Here is a 9,434-nt window from a genome sequence, read left to right as displayed (position 1 = left end):
CCTTGGGCCAAGTGTTGGGCCTTGGGCCAAGTTGTTGGGCCTTGGGCCAAAGTTTTGGGCTTGAACGGCCCATTAGGCAAGAGTGTTCTTACGATCTACTTTAGTAACGCGTTGTGTATAATTTACAGGCCCTTGTTTGTGATTGTGCACTTAGGGATTTCCTAGCTCGTTGCAGGTGTTCGATTGATTTCAGGTGAGTTCATGATGCCCCCTTTTAACTCTTTTAACTTTTGGGCTAGCATGCACACCTAAGTGTTTTCCTACTGGATTAAATGTTTTAAACGATTTTATATAGGCTTGCTGGAATAGGGTAGGCCTTGGAATGTTAACATATATACATATATATAAATTATTGTTTGGCCTCTATTTGGCGAATGTTGTAGTCGTTTCGACTACTGAATGTTGCGTATGCCTACTTTGTGTTTGCATGCGCTGAATGTTACGTGTTTGGGTTGTACGTTTTCTCGGCCCTGAATGTTATGGCCAATATTTGGCGAATGTTGTAGTCGTCTCGACTACTGAATGTTGCGTATGCCTACTTTGTGTTTGCATGCGCTGAATGTTACGTGTTTGGGTTGTACGTTTTCTCGGCCCTGAATGTTATTATTGAATGTTATATTTATATATATTGATATATATAGGAATGCACGTATAGAGATGCTCATACGTAAGGATGACTATTTATTGAATGTGGTGACCTAACCGATGTATTTCCTATTACCGTTTTAAAACTGTTGGAATGATTATTAAGACTTTTGTTATTTATTTAAAACTTGAACTCACTCAGCTTAAGCAGACTTTGTGTGGATGTTAGTGTGAGTTTCAGGTTAGGAAGAGGATACCTTATCGCTTGGACGTGCACGAAGCTACTTGGACGGTGAAGGGCATATAGGAATTGAAGATTTTATTATTAAACATTTATTTTTAAAAGTTTTTTTTTAAAGATAATTATGTTGATTTTGGGCAAAATTCCCGGGTTTTGGGAACTCATTTACTTATTTACGTTTTCCGCCAAATTATACTCTGTGATGATTATTTTAATGAAAAGAATTGTTTTTAAGTTTAATCATTTTTACGAGTGTTTTGAATGATTATCAACTGTGGGGTTCCCTGGGTTCGGGGCCTTACAAATTGGCATCAAATCCATGGTTTGAGGGATCCGAGTATCCCCGAATGCTTGGACTCGAACTGTTAGAAAAGAGACCAGTATGGCTACCACGAGTAGCTGCACGCCAAGAGGTAACTTTAAATTATTTAGTCATTCCTTTGAATTTGAAAGTTTCCAGTATGTGATTAATTGTTAAGTGTTAGATAGAATGCTGATGTGGTTACGGGCAGGGGGTACTTAGAACGGGCCGGTGAAGTAAACGACTAGTAACACTTGATCAACGTTATTAGCAGTTTACCCTTACCTTCCATGTTTTAAATACCACTTGTGTCTGACTATGTTAGGGTTCCGTCTTTGTAGGGTTAGGATTTGGCTAACTCTCGAGTCGTTAGCGTTAAATTATATCTTAATCATCTCAAACACTTTACGCGTAATTATTTAGCTGAGGCGTAGCATACTGTCACTCTGGGTTCCTTGGTACTTGACAGCTTAAATTCCTCGCTCCTTCAAGAATGTATGAGAAACTATTTAGCTAAGTAGGAGCGTGATGTTATCCCAGATACCCTTCTACTTGATGAATTACCGGAGTCAGTCTTATTTGATTCGGGCGCCAGTAGAAGTTTTGTGTCTACCGCTTTCTGTTCCTCATTGAATAAATCACCCGAGCGCGTAGTCGATGTGTTTGAGGTTAAGGCCGCCGTAGGAAAATCTGTTTCCATGTCTAGGGATACTGTCGGTGATGTTACTATCGTTCGGGATTTCCCGGATGTAATTCCAGCTGATTTGTCAGATGTGCCGCCGGACCGAGAGGTCGAGTTCCAGATAGATCTTGTGTCGGGCGCAAAACCCGTTGCTCGAACCCTTATCGTCTAGCACCGAATGAGATGAAAGAACTTATGGCCCAGTTGGAAGACTTGCTCTACAAGGGCTTCATTCGACCGAGCATCTCGCCTTGGGGTTCCCCGGTCTTGTTCGTTAAGAAGAAGGACGGTAGCATGCGGATGTGAATTGACTACGGTTAGTTGAATAAGCTCACCGTTAAAAATCGGTACCCGCTCCCGAGGATCGACGACTTATTTGATCAGCTCCAAGGAGCTAGTTGGTTCTCGAAGATCGACCTTAGGTCCGGGTATCATCAGTTGAAGATTTGGGAGGAAGATATTCCTAAGACTGTCTTCCGCACTCGTTATGGGCACTACGAATTCCTCGTGATGTCTTTCAGTTTGACCAACGCACCGGCTGCGTTCATGGATCTTATGAACCGGGTGTGTAGACCGATGCTCGATCGCTCTGTTATTGTATTCATCGACGACATCCTTGTGTATTCTAAAAGCGAATCCGATCACGCCGGTCATCTCTCGAAAGTTTTGGAAGCTCTGCGAAAGAACAAGTTGTATGCAAAATTTTCTAAGTGTTCCTTCTGGTTGCGTGAGGTTCAGTTCTTGGGTCATGTTATTAACCCGAGGGGCATTTTGGTTGATCCTACAAAGGTGGAAGCCGTGAATGATTGGGAGTCTCCTAAGTCTCCATCTGAAATCCGTAGCTTTCTGGGCTTGCCGGGGTATTACCGCCGCTTTATTCCTGACTTTTCGAAAATTGCTTTTTCGCTGACCAAGTTGACTAAGAAGAGTGTTAAGTTCGTTTGGGGTACTGAGCAGGAGGAGGCTTTTCTCGAGTTGAAGAACAGGTTAACGCATGCCCCGATTTTAGCTCTACCTGATGGCACCGATGATCTGGTGGTTTATTCTGATGCCTCTTATCAGGGGCTTGGGTGTGTTTTGATGCAGCGAGGTCGAGTCATCGCTTATGCCTCACAGCATTTGAAGCCTCACGAGGTGAATTATCCTACTCACGATTTGGAGCTTGTGGCCGTTGTGTTTGCGCTTAAGTTGTGGCGGCATTATTTGTACGGTGTTCCCTGCGTTATCTATACCGATCATAAGAGTTTAAAGTATTTCTTCGAACAAATGGAACTGAATATGCGCCAGCGTCGATGGTTGGAGTTGATTAAGGATTATGATTTGGAGATTATGTACCACCAAGTAAGGCTAACGTGGTGGCTGACGCGTTGAGCCGGAAGGAGAGACCGAAGCCGATTCGTGTAAAAACTTACCATTCATCCTTAAACCCGATATTTTGAAGCAAATAGCCAGCATTCAAAATGAGGCCTTGTAGGTGGAATGGATTATGTCAGAACGTGTTTGGGGTTAGAAAAAGTTGTTGGAAGACGTCGGTGATGGGGTGAAGTATAAGGATGGGCGTTTATGGGTACCGAGGTATGGAGGTTTCAGAGGTAAAATTTTAGATGAGGCGCACAAGTCGCGCTATTCTATTCACCCGGGCGCGACCAAGATGTACCAAAACCTGAAGAAGAATTATTGGTGGCTTGCGATGAAGTTTGAGGTAGCTCAGTATGTGAGTAAGTGTTTGACGTGTCTACAAGTTAAGGCCGAGCATCAAAAGTCGTTCGGGAAGCTTCAACCTTTAGAAATACCTGAGTGGAAGTAGGAGCATCTTACTATGGATTTTGTGACTAAATTGCCTCGTACACCTAAGGGTAGTTATGACACCATTTGGGTAATTTTCGATAGGTTGACCAAGAGCTCACATTGATCACCTAAGTGTTTGTGATTGTGCACTTAGGGATTTCCTAGCTCGTTGCAGGTGTTCGATTGATTTCAGGTGAGTTCATGATGCCCCCTTTTAACTCTTTTAACTTTTGGGCTAGCATGCACACCTAAGTGTTTTCCTACTGGATTAAATGTTTTAAACGATTTTATATAGGCTTGCTGGAATAGGGTAGGCCTTGGAATGTTAACATATATACATATATATAAATTATTGTTTGGCCTCTATTTGGCGAATTTTGTAGTCGTTTCGACTACTGAATGTTGCGTATGCCTACTTTGTGTTTGCATGCGCTGAATGTTACGTGTTTGGGTTGTACGTTTTCTCGACCCTGAATGTTATGGCCAATATTTGGCGAATGTTGTAGTCGTCTCGACTACTGAATGTTGCGTATGCCTACTTTGTGTTTGCATGCGCTGAATGTTACATGTTTGGGTTGTACGTTTTCTCGGCCCTGAATGTTATTACTGAATGTTATATATATATATATATATAGGAATGCACGTATAGAGATGCTCATATGTAAGGATGACTATTTATTGAATGTGGTGACCTAACCGATATGTTTTCGTTTACCGTTTTGAAACGGTTGGAATGATTATTAAGACTTTTGTTATTTATTTAAAACTTGAACTCACTCAGCTTAAGCTGACTTTGTGTGCAAGTTAGTGTGAGTTTCAGGTTAGGAAGAGGATACCTTATCGCTTGGACGTGCACGAAGCTACTTGGACGGTGAAGGGCATACAGGAATTGAAGATTTTATTAGTAAACATTCATTTTTAAAAGTTTTTTTTTAAAGATAATTATGTAGATTTTGGGAAAAATTCCCGGGTTTTAGGAACTCATTTACTTATTTACGTTTTCTGCCATATTATATTCTGTGATGCTTATTTTAATGAAAAGAATTGTTTTTAAGTTTAATTATTTTTACGAGTGTTTTGAATGATTACCAACTGTGTGGTTCCTGGGGTTCGGGGCCTTACAATCTCGAGCTAACTGAGACAGATAAGATTGATACACTGAAGAATGCTTTACCTTCCTCATACTCGACTTTCTTGTTTGTATTGAAAGAAAACGGTTTCTTTCAAAACACTGAGCTTACTGCTGTGCAATTTATAAACAAGATTGAGGAAAGGGAATTTGATATCAAATGTCAAAATTCATTGAAAGAAAATCAAAACCAACATTCTTCAACTCAGAATCCTTTACTCTATGGAGGTGCTTTGCCCGCAAATAATGCTTCAAGTTCTGTACCAATCAATGCGTTCTTTGCTCAATCTCAAGACGATCCTAATGTAAGCTGTTCTCCTAATATATGTTTTATGGCTAATGGAGCAAATGCAAACTCAAATGCTCCATCATCAAACTTACCTAAAGTAAATCTGCAAGAGGCTGAACAACAATTTGCATTCTTGTGTGCTTTCATGACCTCTTATGAGCAGCTTGTTGGAAGCAAGATTGCTACGAGCGATCTAACAGATGAAGATTATGATCAAATCGACCCAGACGATATTGAATTGATGGACCTTAAATGGAACATGGCCATGATCATTCGAAAAGTCAAAAGGTTTATGCAACGAGCTGGGAAAGATCTTCCTACGTTGAATAAAAGGGTCGGATTTGATAAGCTGAAGGTAAAATGCTATAATTGCGGGGATTTTGGCCATTTTGCCAAAGAGTGTGATAAGCCAAGAAAAGAATATTCTAGCTCACGCAATTCTGAAAGGTCTTCAGGAAAGAATTCATCTGGTGGGGATAAAAGTAAAACGAATACATCTGGTGACCAAGATAAATCTCCTGCTACTCAAGCTTTGGTGGTTAATGAAGTTGTTGATTGGTCTCAACGTCTGTTGTGAAATCAAGCAATGTGGCAATTGTTGAACCAGAAGAGAAATTCGAAGATGTTAGCAGTGATAATGTATCAGAGGGAAGTGATTCATCTGACTCTGAGACTGATACTGATCAAAGCCTATCCTCTCAAACCGAATCAATCCCTGATAAAGTTGAAACTTATGCGTGTATGGCTAAGATTGATGAGGTATCTTTCAAACCTCAATCTAAAATATCTGAACCTTCATCTGAAGTGATTAATTGTGCTGAATGTGCTGTATTAAAAGTCAAACTTGAAACAACAGTAAACCAGAACAATACTCTTACAAAAGATCACTTTATGATCAATGAATGCTACAAACAGAAAATAAAATTATTAGAGCAATCGACTCTTAAAATTCAAACTCTGTCTGAAAGCAATTATGATCTTAAAGCTAAGGTTCATTGCAAGATCATTGAAGTTGATCAACATTTTAAGGAGATTCTACGACTCCGAACCTGTATTTCCAATCTTGAAAACGAAGTAATGGAACTTAAAAATAAGCTTGGAAAATTCAGAGATTCTTCATTTCTACTGAATGAAATAATCGAAGTTAATCATTCACATAAGAAAAATGGAAAACAAGGTTTGGGATATGTCGAAATTCCACCTCCTTTTAAGCATGATTACAGTAGCATTCTCGATGTGGAAAAATGTTCAGATATGGCTACTGTTAAATCTGAAAATGTTGATACAACTGAAACTACTCGTGAACCGATTCATATCGAAAGTAAAAGAGTTTTTACTAAAAATGAATTGGATGGTTCAATCGAGGAGTTGTCTGAACCAGATGTTATTGTCAAAAACAAAGACATTCCAATTGACAATCACATTTTGTGTGAACCTAAAGATTTTGAACAAGCTGTGTATGGTTCAAAATCTTCGGGTGTTTTTTCAAACACATCAAATAATCCTAAGGTAAATCCTAAAGTAATTCTTAAGGAAAAATCTAATGTATCTCAATCAGACAAACCTTCGGTGTCTGATGAGGAGTTGATGCGATTCGTTAATCCTCACTTGAAATCTTCAAATAGAAAAGTTTTTAAATTAAAGGGTTATCAAAAGTGTTTTCTGACAAAGAAGTTCCTTTGAATCTTCTTAAACCTGAAATGATTGAAAGTGTATTTCAAGATGACACTTTAAAAATGACTGAACTTGAACAAAAATTTTATCAATCAAAAATTGTTAATGTTCAAGAAAAACCAAAAACTAATATTTTTAAACCTATCACGTTCATAAAATCATCAGGTTTGGAAAATTCTTCGAATTTAACAAATCTTGAATTCTATTAGAAAAGAAAGGGTTTAGAACACGACACACCGGAGAAAGTTACAATTGAGAAACCCAAAGTTGATATTCATAAATCTTTGCTATCAAAGACTACATGTACTTTGCCACAAACCACTTTGGACTCTCGATTATGTTTCAAATGTGGTGAACCGGGTCATGTTTCCAAAAAGTGCATAGCAAAGATTGATAATATCAAAGACTCATCAACTCGAAGGATTCACTCATTACCAAACTTAAAAGAAAATCCAGTTGATGAGTGTGTTATAATGTATTCGAATATTAATCCAAAGAAAGTTATTCGGATTGATTCGGATAATGTAGCAACCAAATGTGTTGACCGTGCTCAACCAATTTGTTCAAATGTTGATTCGGGAAGAATACGTGATGGATACTTAAGGAAGAAAACTAAGAAAACCGTCACATATTCTCAAGTCCTGAATGTTAGCGTTAATTTAAATGTTTCTTCTAAAGTATCAAAAGGAGAGCCCAAGACTGAGGCTTGGGCTGCCTTTTTGAACTAAACATTTTACTTGTTTGTGCGGAGTTCATCTAGGTCTGTGTCTAATCACAAATGGATATTGGATAGTGGATGTTCTCGGCATATCACCGGCAACCTGGATCTTCTGAATAACGCAAAGATATTCAAGGGGGTTATGTTGCATTTGCTCGTAACCAGGGTGGAATGATTACGAAAGAGGGTGAAGTTTCAAACGGGAAAGTGACGTTTGAGAAGGTTAATTATTGTGAAAAGGTGGATCATAATCTGTTGAGCGTGTCACAGATTTGTGATAAGAAATTTACCACTATTTTCACCGACAAGGAACGTGTCATCCTTCAACCGGGATACACGATTCCAGAAGACATGGTTGTCATGCGATCACCTAGATCAAATGATATTTATATACTTGACATGAGTTATGATGTACCGGTTTCACCCTCAGCTACTTGCTTCGTGTCAAAAGCTGCTGAAAAAGATTCTATTCTTTGGCATAGACGCATGGGACACATCCATTTACGAAAGATGAACTTTCTAATGTCAAATGATTTAGTGGATGGTGTGTCACTCAAGAATTTCAAGTTCAATGATCACTGCGTCGCGTGCAAGAAGGGGAAACAAAAGAAGAAATCACATCCAAGCAAGTCACTAAACACTATTGTTATTCCTCTGGAACGACTTCATATGGATCTCTTTGGTCCGGTGAACCATGCTAGTATTGCTGGAGATTTTTACTGTTTAGTAGTAATGGATGATTTCTCACGCTACTTATGGGTGTTATTTATGGGATCGAAGAATCAGACTCCTGTCTTAATTCAGAATCTTATCACAAAGATCGAATCACTTTGTAAACTGAAAGTGAGACGAATTCGTAGTGACAACGGAACTGAATTTAGGAATAATGTATTGGATTTCTTTTGCATTCAGAAAGGAATTCATCTGGAATTCAGTGCACCTTATGTTCCTCAACAGAATGGTGTATCTGAAAGAAAGAATCGTACGCTGATTGAAACTGCAAGAACAATGCTCGCTGATTTAAAGCTACCTGTTCAATTCTTGAACGAAGCTGTGAATACTGCATGTTATACACTGAATCCCGTACTAATTGTAAAGAAGCTCAAGAAGACGAGTTACGAGCTTCTGAATAATCGTAAACTGAACTTATGTATTTGGAGCCATTCAGGTGTCCGTGTACTATTTTGAAGAAAGTTGCTGGAAAATTCGATGAGAAAGCTTTTGAGGGTTATTTCTTGGGATACAACTCTCCTAAGAAGCGGATATTCAATATTTCTTCAGGTTTTGTGGAAGAATGGTATCATGTTGATTGCCAAAGTTATTCTACTCCGCCAACTGGTACTGGTCCCGATTGGATTGGTTTATTTAATTCGTTTACATTAAATGTCGAAGAAGTCCTTGAAGATTTAATTAGATCTTATTTGGAGGAACAATGTCTTCCGAATCCAAGGTGTTCTTCAGTTAATGTAAATGACTCTCCTAATGTATCAGAAATGTCGAACGAAGTTTCTGATTCTTCCGATGATGCTGAGTTTGTGGATTCATCGTCTGTTATGTTAGATGAAGCTCCAGAGACAACTGAGCCAATTCTACTTAGTGATGATTCACCATCTGTCTCTTTCGATTCAGCGGCGGAAAATATTACCAATTTAGGTGATAATGTATCTGTCCCTACCAATCCTTCATTAAGGATTCATTCGAGTCATCCGCAGGAACAGATAATTGGCGATGTGAACGATTGGGTTCACACAAGACACCAATTGGCTAATGTATATGATGATCAGGTTGATTGTAATGTATCTCCTACTGAGGATTCGATAGTTTGTGCTTATACGGATTTGCACTCTTCGGGTATCCTTAGTATCGCACAATACACCTGCTTTCTATCACAGATAGAACCGACTAGTGTTGCAATGGCACTCAAGGAACCATCTTGGGTTGAAGCTATGCAGGAGGAGCTGCAACAGTTTATAAGACTGGGTGTATGGTACTTATTAGATAAACCCGATCGCATAATAAAGGGAATT

This window comes from Bidens hawaiensis, unplaced genomic scaffold (genome assembly GCF_021521415.1).
Source record: "Bidens hawaiensis isolate Kalapana, Puna unplaced genomic scaffold, B.hawaiensis_p1.1 tig00001412_1, whole genome shotgun sequence".
NCBI classification, from domain to species: Eukaryota; Viridiplantae; Streptophyta; class Magnoliopsida; order Asterales; family Asteraceae; genus Bidens; species Bidens hawaiensis.
Note: the sequence above shows the minus strand (reverse complement) of the source record.